We start from the raw sequence: 12109 nt of genomic DNA, 5'->3' as shown, positions 1-12109 counted from the left end.
AGGTGTGAGGTGGGATCCTATCCCAAATGCACAACTAATCCCTATGTACTTGTGGAGATCTGAGAGGATATGATTGGTATAAGAAACACGACTAAACTTCAACCTCCGGAGGGGTCAAGAAAATTCAATTCCGTTGTCGGCAGGATTCGAACCTGCGCAGGAAGATCCTAATGGATTTCTAGTCCATCGCCTTAACCACTCGGCCACGACAACAGTCTTGTCAGCAGTGAATGGGCCACCAGGCATAGCCTACAGAAAGTGATAATTTTACAACTGAAAGACAATGCAGTAACTCATTAACTCATTATAATGCAATAAAATGATTTGTTCCCCTCATTCATTATTAAGTACAGCTGTTTTCTAATTTCCTTGATCTTTGGTCAGCTCCAGAAGGTTTTCATTTGAGAGTGTTTATTATAAATTGTTATTTCATCATCTTATTATTACTGCTAAGCAGCATGACTGCTGAGAGGCACTAAACAACTGTCAGAAGTGGGATTTGAACCCACACCTCCATGGGAGACTGCGACCTGAACGCAGCGCCTTAGACCGCTCAGCCATCCTGACTACAGCACAGTACCTGGGTATCGGGTTAAAGAGTATGGGGTAAAAGTAGAAATAGGCACAGCCTTCTAAAATCACCACAGAGACCAGTAAATGTATGCATGATACTGACTTGCACTTTCAATAGTCATTTGTTTTTATCAATGAAAAACTCCAGTCATTGATTTAACCTCAATATGGCCTTCAATGGAAAAGAGTAGTAAATCGTCATTGAATGAACGCTAAACTGGCCTCAGAATATGGCCATTCTGATATAAATGATAAAATTCCTCAAATAAGACTGAAAAAGTGTCTGTAAATATCAGCAATCATCAGGGTAAGAGTGACAACAGGTCCACATGGGGGAAATCTTAACAAATGGCTTAATGGGTATTTTCAACGCAATCGTGTTATTATTTATTTTTAGGGTTTAACAAGGCAGCTCACCTGTGACCTGTGGCTTGACTTTAGATGTGGCAACTTCGATTACCCTGCAGACGATATTTTTGTTCTTCCCGCCAATACAATCCACTGACAACGACCGACGAGTTGTGCGTTCTGAGATGCTTTTTGTTATTCGCCTGTTTGTGGCCCGCCTGTGAAATTGCGCGATTCTTGCAATTCTCTTTCAGCCTCTCATCAACTAGCTGTTTTTGCAGAATATTAAAAATACGATAGTTATTCACTACTCATATTAACTAGGTATCATTTACATTACCTTAAGTCATTTATTTTTCAACTGGATTTTACAAAGGTGCATGACATGCAGGCGCTAAAAAGTTGTCAGGAGTGGGTTTCAAACCATGCCTAAAGGGGAGTCTGCGACCTGAATGACTTAATGGTTATTTTCAATGCAATCGTATTTTTACTTTTTCTTTTAGGGTTTAACAAGGTTTCTCACCAATGACTTTAGATGTGGCCAGTTCGATTACCCTGCAGATTTTAAGAGTGTCCATTTTGACATGAATTTAAAAATGCCTCAGATAGGACCAAAAAAGTGTCTGGAGCTATCCGTCAGGGTAAGAGTGACAACAGATTTCCACATTTGAAAATGAGGGAAATCTTAGCAAATGGCTTAATGGTTATTCATGAGAATCGTGTTGTTGTATTGTTGATGCACAATCGAGAGCATCCTGTCGGGCTGTATCACTGCCTGGTACGGCAACTGCTCCGCCTACAACCGTAAGGCTCTCCAGAGGGTAGTGAGGTCTGCACAACGCATCACCGGGGGCAAACTACCTGCCCTACAGGACACCTACACCACCCGATGTCACAGGAAGGCCATAAAGATCATCAAGGACAACAACCACCTGAGCCACTGCCTGTTCACCCCGCTATCATCCAGAAGGCGAGGTCAGTACAGGTGCATCAAAGCTGGGACTGAGAGACTGAAAAACAGCTTCTATCTCAAGGCCATCAGACTGAGATAGAAGCTAACATTGAGTGGCTGCTGCCAACACACTGACTCAACTCCAGCCACTTTAATAATGGGAATTGATGGGAAATGATGTAAAATATATCACTAGCCACTTTAAACAATGCTACCTAATATAATGTTTACATACCCTACATTATTCATCTCATATGTATACGTATATACTGTACTCTATATCATCTACTGTATCCTTATGTAATACATGTATCACTAGCCACTTTAACTATGCCACTTCGTTTACATACTCATCTCATATGTATATACTGCACTCAATACCATCTACTGTATCTTGCCTATGCCGCTCTGTACCATCACTCATTCATATATCTTTATGTACATATTCTTTATCCCCTTACACTTGTGTCTATAAGGTAGTAGTTTTGGAATTGTTAGCTAGATTACTTGTTGGTTATTACTGCATTGTCGGAACTAGAAGCACAAGCATTTCGCTACACTCGCACTAACATCTGCTAACCATGTGTTTGTGACAAATAAAATTTGATTTGATTTGAGTGTATCATGGGATCTCACCTGAAATCTGTGGCTTGACTACAAACCTGTAACCTATGCTACTGTGGCCTATAGAGCTAGAAGGATGGATAACCAGGTGTGTAAAGGTGTGAGGTGGGATCCTATCCCAAATGCACAACTAATCCCTATGTACTTGTGGAGATCTGAGAGGATATGATTGGTATAAGAAACACGACTAAACTTCAACCTCCGGAGGGGTCAAGAAAATTCAATTCCGTTGTCGGCAGGATTCGAACCTGCGCAGGAAGATCCTAATGGATTTCTAGTCCATCGCCTTAACCACTCGGCCACGACAACAGTCTTGTCAGCAGTGAATGGGCCACCAGGCATAGCCTACAGAAAGTGATAATTTTACAACTGAAAGACAATGCAGTAACTCATTAACTCATTATAATGCAATAAAATGATTTGTTCCCCTCATTCATTATTAAGTACAGCTGTTTTCTAATTTCCTTGATCTTTGGTCAGCTCCAGAAGGTTTTCATTTGAGAGTGTTTATTATAAATTGTTATTTCATCATCTTATTATTACTGCTAAGCAGCATGACTGCTGAGAGGCACTAAACAACTGTCAGAAGTGGGATTTGAACCCACACCTCCATGGGAGACTGCGACCTGAACGCAGCGCCTTAGACCGCTCAGCCATCCTGACTACAGCACAGTACCTGGGTATCGGGTTAAAGAGTATGGGGTAAAAGTAGAAATAGGCACAGCCTTCTAAAATCACCACAGAGACCAGTAAATGTATGCATGATACTGACTTGCACTTTCAATAGTCATTTGTTTTTATCAATGAAAAACTCCAGTCATTGATTTAACCTCAATATGGCCTTCAATGGAAAAGAGTAGTAAATCGTCATTGAATGAACGCTAAACTGGCCTCAGAATATGGCCATTCTGATATAAATGATAAAATTCCTCAAATAAGACTGAAAAAGTGTCTGTAAATATCAGCAATCATCAGGGTAAGAGTGACAACAGGTCCACATGGGGGAAATCTTAACAAATGGCTTAATGGGTATTTTCAACGCAATCGTGTTATTATTTATTTTTAGGGTTTAACAAGGCAGCTCACCTGTGACCTGTGGCTTGACTTTAGATGTGGCAACTTCGATTACCCTGCAGACGATATTTTTGTTCTTCCCGCCAATACAATCCACTGACAACGACCGACGAGTTGTGCGTTCTGAGATGCTTTTTGTTATTCGCCTGTTTGTGGCCCGCCTGTGAAATTGCGCGATTCTTGCAATTCTCTTTCAGCCTCTCATCAACTAGCTGTTTTTGCAGAATATTAAAAATACGATAGTTATTCACTACTCATATTAACTAGGTATCATTTACATTACCTTAAGTCATTTATTTTTCAACTGGATTTTACAAAGGTGCATGACATGCAGGCGCTAAAAAGTTGTCAGGAGTGGGTTTCAAACCATGCCTAAAGGGGAGTCTGCGACCTGAATGACTTAATGGTTATTTTCAATGCAATCGTATTTTTACTTTTTCTTTTAGGGTTTAACAAGGTTTCTCACCAATGACTTTAGATGTGGCCAGTTCGATTACCCTGCAGATTTTAAGAGTGTCCATTTTGACATGAATTTAAAAATGCCTCAGATAGGACCAAAAAAGTGTCTGGAGCTATCCGTCAGGGTAAGAGTGACAACAGATTTCCACATTTGAAAATGAGGGAAATCTTAGCAAATGGCTTAATGGTTATTCATGAGAATCGTGTTGTTGTATTGTTGATGCACAATCGAGAGCATCCTGTCGGGCTGTATCACTGCCTGGTACGGCAACTGCTCCGCCTACAACCGTAAGGCTCTCCAGAGGGTAGTGAGGTCTGCACAACGCATCACCGGGGGCAAACTACCTGCCCTACAGGACACCTACACCACCCGATGTCACAGGAAGGCCATAAAGATCATCAAGGACAACAACCACCTGAGCCACTGCCTGTTCACCCCGCTATCATCCAGAAGGCGAGGTCAGTACAGGTGCATCAAAGCTGGGACTGAGAGACTGAAAAACAGCTTCTATCTCAAGGCCATCAGACTGAGATAGAAGCTAACATTGAGTGGCTGCTGCCAACACACTGACTCAACTCCAGCCACTTTAATAATGGGAATTGATGGGAAATGATGTAAAATATATCACTAGCCACTTTAAACAATGCTACCTAATATAATGTTTACATACCCTACATTATTCATCTCATATGTATACGTATATACTGTACTCTATATCATCTACTGTATCCTTATGTAATACATGTATCACTAGCCACTTTAACTATGCCACTTCGTTTACATACTCATCTCATATGTATATACTGCACTCAATACCATCTACTGTATCTTGCCTATGCCGCTCTGTACCATCACTCATTCATATATCTTTATGTACATATTCTTTATCCCCTTACACTTGTGTCTATAAGGTAGTAGTTTTGGAATTGTTAGCTAGATTACTTGTTGGTTATTACTGCATTGTCGGAACTAGAAGCACAAGCATTTCGCTACACTCGCACTAACATCTGCTAACCATGTGTTTGTGACAAATAAAATTTGATTTGATTTGAGTGTATCATGGGATCTCACCTGAAATCTGTGGCTTGACTACAAACCTGTAACCTATGCTACTGTGGCCTATAGAGCTAGAAGGATGGATAACCAGGTGTGTAAAGGTGTGAGGTGGGATCCTATCCCAAATGCACAACTAATCCCTATGTACTTGTGGAGATCTGAGAGGATGTGATTGGTATAAGAAACACGACTAAACTTCCACCTTTTACCCAAAACAACTAATAACATAACTAATAACTAATAACAAAACCAACTCAGAAATCCCTAACAAATGGATTCTTGATAAAAAAATATCCTAGACTATATCCAGTACAAGTCAGCTACTCAGTAAACATAGTCTATGTGACTCTTAAATGTTTGTTTTTTTACCTCAGCTAGCATCAAGCTAACATATACTCCCACTCAATGTAAATCACGTTCTTCTCTCACTCAGTTCGACACAAAGCCAAAACAAAACCTTTCCTAACGTGATATCTTGACAAAGTTGTTAAATAGCATGTTATTACATATTGTGTATATATTTGAACGTTTGAAGTGCTGTTACATACCTGTAATAGTAAAAGAACAGACACAGTTTACCTCTGTAAAGTTCTGGTCCTTATTCTGCAGAATGGTGAGCGCTTGACCAGAACTTGCTGTTTCTCCTGCTACAACAGTGCAACAGTGCCATCTATTGGCCTGATGGACTGCTGACGCTAAAGTATGTAGAAAATACAATTTAGATACATTAAGACAAATACATAAACAAATGGGGGGTATAAATAATAAATGGGTGTCTGTTTTTAGTTACTTTATTTTCAACCCATTACACATGCACAATCATACATGTGCATTTAAAGCATTATTAAGAACCTTGAGTGTGGAACTGCAGGGTGTTTACGCAAAAAACACATGAATTTCACATGTGAACACGGGAAGTGTTCCAAAAACATGTTTTAATGTAATCTTATGTGAAGATAATGTGATAACATGTAAAGCAACATGTGATTACATTAAACGACACATGTGAAAATGTGATCACGTTGTGTTCCAAAACATTTTTTCACATGATTTCACATAAAATGTCAGTTGAAATCATGTGGTTTTTCTGTAAGGGCAGGAATATAAGATGCATTTTGATGTTATGTTTGATGTTACACGATCTTGAAAATGTAATGTTCTTTGAGGTTCTTCCATGTATTTTCCATTTTACTTTCCCTCAGTCCTTTTCACTTTCCTTGTCAAAACAAGCTCTGTCCCCATCAAGTCTTATTCAGCTTCTGATGGATTTTAAACCATTCAACAAATAGTTTTATAATGAAGAGTAGACCCAAGTAAACACCCTGGAGTCTTTACACACACATTGAAAGGCAAATATCTCCAATTTGGACTCATCAGACCAAAGGACAGATTTCCACCAGTCTAAGGTCCATTGCTCGTGTTTCTTGGTCCAAGCAAGTCTCTTCTTATTATTGGAGTCCGTCCTTTAGTAGTGGTTTCAATGGAGCAATTCGACCATGAAGTCCTGATTCATGCAGTCTCCTCTGAACAGTGCATGTTGAGATGTGTGTGTTTCTTGAACTCTGTGAAGAATGTATTTGGGCTCCAATCTGAGGTGCAGTTCACTCTACTGAACTTATCCTCTGCAGCAAAGGTAACTCTGGGTCTAGCTCCTAAAGACATGATGGGCCACCACTTGGGTAGAAGCACTATATGGTCCTGTAGCCTACTTTGTCACATGTAAACAAGTTTAGGATGCCAAATGTTACCAAACATCCTACGCTTCCTTTAGTCCCAGTTAAATTTATCTTGACCTTTATCAACCCTACTGCATATGCCCTTTAGCTTTCATTTCAATTTCATTTTATTGTACTTTGTTTGGGACGGCACAAGACACGTAAAAAAATTATGATTTTCTCATAACAATGGAATTTTACTTCTCTGTTGCTCAATACTGTATGCTATTCGCACACAGTTGTCTGTTGTAGATCTGGAACCACTGACAGAATAGGGGAGTATCTGTGGCCACATGATAAAACACTAGTCTGGTATCAGTAGTCTGAAAATAGGAGGAAACCAGTTGGACATGTACATCAACATATGGCAGTTGACATTAATATTGTCAAAAACTCATCCTCGATGTCTCACACCTTTTGAATGAACTTGTGCCTTTGGCCAGGATCCAATTTTCCCATGGAGCTGGTGTGTAAAGGACCATATAAAATCATCTGAATGAGGCTTATTAATGTTTCAGTGGGATTATAGCTTAGTTTAATTCCATTTAATTTCCAATGAGTTTAAGAAATTAATGGAAAGCCATGTACTGATTGTATTTGTATGTTATGAATCGCTACTTGAATATGTACAAAAACAGTTTGTTGATTTAGTGTGTCAGTTTTGTGGAGGTCCAAAATGAATGTAAAATCCAGACAGTTGAGGAATGACACGCAGTATGACATGAGCGATACCAAAAACATAGCTACTGCAATCAGTTTACAACCAGGTGTTTCTTTTTTAAATTAGTTTATTGCTTAAACACAAATTTTAACACAGCATAAACCAATAATGATCTAATCGGGTGGTGTAAGTGTCCTGGAGGGCAGGTCGTTTTCCCCGGTGATACAGCCTGACAGGATGCTCTCGATTGTGCATCTGTAAAGGTTTGTGACCGTTTTTGGTGACAAGCCGAACTTCTTCAGCCTCCTGAGGTTGAAGAGGCGCTGTTGTGCTTTCTTCACCATGCGGTCTGTGTGCGTGGACCATTTCAATTTGTCCGTGATGTGTACGCCGAGGAATTTAAAACGTTCAACTTCTCCACTACTGTCCTATTGATGTGGATAGGGGGGTTGCTCCCTTTGCTGGTTTCTGAAGTCCACGATCATCTCCTTTGTTTTGTTGACGTTGAGCGTGAGGTTATTATCCTGGCACCACACTCCGGAGGGTGTAGCATAAGAACAGCTTCATTGGCACAATGGACAATAACCTTGCACAATGTTCTAATCTAACATTCTAATCTATATCTGCTTAATTTGTAAATTATGTCAGTGTTGGAGCCCCTGGCTATCCATAAATGAAGAATAGAAAATGACTCAGTCAAGTATGACAAATTGGTTACTTTTTCCACCACTGCACTGGTTCTGTGTATAAGCCATTTAGCAATAACTTTGACCCAAAGCGACGATCATGCTTGCTTCGTCCTGCAAAGTATTGTTCCTAGAGATACTGAATATGGCGTTGTTAAGTGGAGACGTTATTTTCGTTTGAGTTGGTTCGTCAAGGACGCAAGGCTACGCACAGAAGCTTCTGCAACGAGTCGTCTGTATAAACAATAGTTTGTTGTGGGACGAAGCAATGGCAATGCACATAAACATTTTATGTATGGGTGCTCCCGGGAATCGAACCCATAATTATTGCGTTGCAAGCGCCATGCTGTACCAACTGAGCTACAGGACTACAGACGTTACGTTACGTTTCTCTCAAGATTAGAATACTTGTTGTAGCTATACAGTAACACGTTAGCTAACGTGCTAGCCACAGTAGCTAGCCAGGGCTACAGTTTGCATCCATTCCATACTTGTTAATTCACGTTTAGCTCATGTAATTTGTAATAACTATCTCTGAAGTTTATTTTGCTGCCACCATGGTGAACCACGTGTATTTCTGCGTGGGCCACCATATTTTCTCCTTTCAACTTTGACCCTTCGCCTCTGACCCAACAACACATGTAATGCTTCTGTCCTCGTTTATTCAAAACTGGTTTGTAGTCGCCCTCAAGCGTTCATCTCAAATTACTGCATTTGATTTGTTATTTTTATTTTATTAAATGATTTAACCTTATTTAACGAGGCAAGTCAGTTAAGAACACATTCTTATTTACAGTGTTATGTATTGCTCATCATTGGTGTCGGCTGTTGTTTACTTATTTGTTGTCTCATCACATTATTGTACAAAAAAACAGAAACGGAGCTAATACACCAGTATTTATTGTTTCGAGTGGTCTTTTTAGTGGTATGGGGATCCAGTATTGCGTCGCTGATTGCATTGATTGACAGATCATCCCTGAAGTTGTTTTATTACGTCAAAGTGCATTCACATTATGACGTTGGCTGAGTTACCGTATATAATGCGATAGTTTCTCTTTGGTAATCACATGGTAAAGTTTTACATGATGGGAATATAGGCTCCAGCCATAGACTTTAACCATGGAGGATAATAAGGTAAGCCTATGAATTGCTAACAGAGAAGCCCCATGCAGTGGTGCAGGAACCGTTCCACCGTCTTTTTTTATGCTGCGTCAGGAACCACAGGGTTTACAGGACATGCCGATAGGGGTGCCGCAAGTAGTGGCAGCTGGGTGGCGGTGTGGGATAACGTTAATGTGCCGCTAATATTATCATTTTTAATATTGTAAAAAAAAAATGCATGCATTATAATAACCTATACACCAAACCGTGCTTCTACACCTGCATTGCTTGCTGCTTGGGGTTTTAGGCTGGGTTTCTGTACAGCACTTTGAGATATCAGCTGATGTACGAAGGGATATATAAATGGATTTGATTTGAAATATGATACTTGCAAAGATAACAGCAGTAGGCTATTTATCATAATTCTACCGAAATTATAATAGGTGACTCCTTTGACGCATTAATTACGAATCTTGATATCAGGCAGTAGGATCTATGTGTATTTATAGCGAAAACCTGTTCTGTAAAAAAAATGTATATATTGGACATTATAAACTGGTTGTTTTGAGTCCTGAATGCTGATTGGCTGAAAGCTGTGGTATATCAGAGCGTATACCACGGGTATGGATATATCACGGGTATGACGAAACATTTATTTGTCCTCTTCTAATTAAGTTGGTAACCAGTTTATAATAACTGTGCGTTGTGTCATGTGTAAGAACAGCTCTTAGCTGTGGTATATTGTCCATATCCATGAGCATTTAAAGAATGGTCTAATTTCTTCCAATCAGAGTTTAAACGAAGAGGATCCACATGATCATCAAAGTTTGGAAGGTCAAGTCCAGAAAATGAAGAATGATATCCTGGGTTTAAACTATCCAGAAGATAGTGAAGTGAAGGATCCCCTGCCTCAGATCAAGCTGAAGGCTGTGACAAGGAGAAAAGTTAAGGTGAGAGAATAGACTGAGCAGAGAAGGGGAAATCTGGGGTCTTACCTGTCTACACTTTAAACCTGTCCAATATGCCATATAACATGTTGTTGTGAGGTTGGAGGGTAATTTGTCCTTACAGACTTCCATCTCTTAATATTCAATCACCAATTGTTTACTGTAGCTCTTCTCAAAGGCCTGTATAGCAACGGCAACATACAGTATGTCATTGACTGTATTGTCTTTTTAGACCAAGAGGAGGACCAGTGCCAACAGGTCCACAGTTGAACAGAGCACTGATACTGATGCAGCCGAGAGAGATTTTGTTGATAATCAGAGTGATGAAGATGAGGATAAGGTGAAGAAGAATCCCCTGCCTCAGATGGAGCAGGATGCCGTGAAGAGAAATAAAGTCAAGGTAAGGGAATAGATTGAGCAGAGATGTGGATATTTGTGATATCTTTCATATCTATAACCTGCCCCTATAGCATGTTGCTCTGTTTTTTTCTTCATGGTGCACATGGACACCTGTCTGATTCGCGCCTGTCTCAGTTGACTAATCCATTGCCAAGGCCACAGGGATGGCATAGTCCATCACGCTAAGACGTGATACTGACATTGTATATGGTTATATTATGTAACAATAATGGTGCAACACTAATAAATAAAATATTATTTTATAACAAATGCGCTTTCTCCTGCATTGGATACGGTCGCTGTCCGTGGTTCTGAAACATAATCTTCAGTGCTCCGTAGAATTGCCGCCCTTTCCTATGTTGCTATGTGCATAATAGCAAAGTTAACCAGCATATTGGGATTGAGAACAATGTTGCAGAGGCAGCAGCAGCAGCAGAGAAGGGGAAACAGCCCTTGCCTTAGCCTAATTGTCTAAGAAAATTGAGGAGAGAGGAAAACCCAACTAAATTAGGTCTATAATCAATAGCCTAATTGTTAAATGTGCCTGGCTTTGTAAATCATCCATATATATATATATATCCATATATATATATATATATATATATATATATATATATATATATATATATATATATATATTACCAGTTAAAAGGGTTTTTCTTTATTTTTTACTATTTTCTACATTGTAGAATAATAGTGAAGACATCAAAACTATGAAATAACACATATGGAATCATGTACGTATCAAAAAAGTGTTAACCAAATCAAAATCTATTTTATATTTGAGATTCTTCAAAGTAGTCACCCTTTGCCTTAATGACAGCTTTGCACACTCTTGGCATTCTCTCAACCAGCTTCATGAGGTAGTCACCTGGAATGCATTTCATAAATTAACATGTGTGCCTTGTTAAAAAATTAAGTAAAGGAATTTCTTTCCTTCTTAATGCATTTGAGCCAATCAGTTGTGTTGTGACAAGGTAGTGTTGGTATACATAAGATAGCCCTATTTGGTAAAAGACCAAGTCCATATTATGGCAAGAACAGCTCAAATAAGCAAAGAGAAACAGCAGTCCGTCATTACTTTAAGACATGAAGTTCAGTCAATCCGGAAAATTTCAAGAACTTTGAACGTTTCATCAAGTGCAAACACCATCAAGTTGCAAAAACCATGAAGCGCTATGATGAAACTGGCTCTCATGAGGACCGCCACAGGAAAGGAAGACCCAGAGTTAACTCGGCTGCAGAGGATAAGTTCATTAGAGTTAACTGCACCTCACATTGCAGGCCAAATAAATGTTTCCGCAGAGTTCAAGTCACAGACACATCTCATCGTCAACTGTTCAGAGGAGACTGCGTGAATCAGGCCTTCGTGGTCAAATTGCTGCGAAGAAAGCACTACTAAAGGACACCAATAATAAGAAGAGACTTGCTTGGGCCAAGAAACACGAGCAATGGACATTAGACTGGTGGAAATCTGTCCTTTGGTCTGATGAGTCCAAATTCCAAAAAATGT

At 39.5% G+C, this 12109-nt stretch overlaps 1 long non-coding RNA gene and 4 other non-coding genes across 5 annotated transcripts; 1 reads left to right on the top strand and 4 right to left on the bottom strand.

Moving 5' to 3' along the window:
• Nucleotides 1–131: 131 nt before the first annotated feature.
• On the bottom strand, nucleotides 132–213 carry trnas-aga (transfer RNA serine (anticodon AGA)). Its single transcript has one exon. It is a non-coding gene; the product is annotated as a tRNA-Ser (tRNA).
• Nucleotides 214–484: 271 nt separating this feature from the next.
• On the bottom strand, nucleotides 485–567 carry trnal-cag (transfer RNA leucine (anticodon CAG)). Its single transcript has one exon. It is a non-coding gene; the product is annotated as a tRNA-Leu (tRNA).
• Nucleotides 568–2724: 2157 nt separating this feature from the next.
• On the bottom strand, nucleotides 2725–2806 carry trnas-aga (transfer RNA serine (anticodon AGA)). The gene has a single exon. It is a non-coding gene; the product is annotated as a tRNA-Ser (tRNA).
• Nucleotides 2807–3077: 271 nt separating this feature from the next.
• On the bottom strand, nucleotides 3078–3160 carry trnal-cag (transfer RNA leucine (anticodon CAG)). Its single transcript has one exon. It is a non-coding gene; the product is annotated as a tRNA-Leu (tRNA).
• A 4521-nt stretch (nucleotides 3161–7681) lies between these two features.
• On the top strand, nucleotides 7682–10609 carry LOC116363611 (uncharacterized). Its single transcript, XR_004207883.1, has 3 exons — nucleotides 7682–7726; nucleotides 10042–10200; nucleotides 10430–10609. It is a non-coding gene; the product is annotated as an uncharacterized LOC116363611 (long non-coding RNA).
• The last annotated feature ends 1500 nt before the right edge of the window (nucleotides 10610–12109 follow it).

The sequence above is a fragment of the Oncorhynchus kisutch genome, unplaced genomic scaffold (genome assembly GCF_002021735.2).
Source record: "Oncorhynchus kisutch isolate 150728-3 unplaced genomic scaffold, Okis_V2 scaffold955, whole genome shotgun sequence".
Taxonomy (NCBI): Eukaryota; Metazoa; Chordata; class Actinopteri; order Salmoniformes; family Salmonidae; genus Oncorhynchus; species Oncorhynchus kisutch.
Note: the sequence above shows the minus strand (reverse complement) of the source record. Positions and strands in the feature narration are given on the sequence as shown.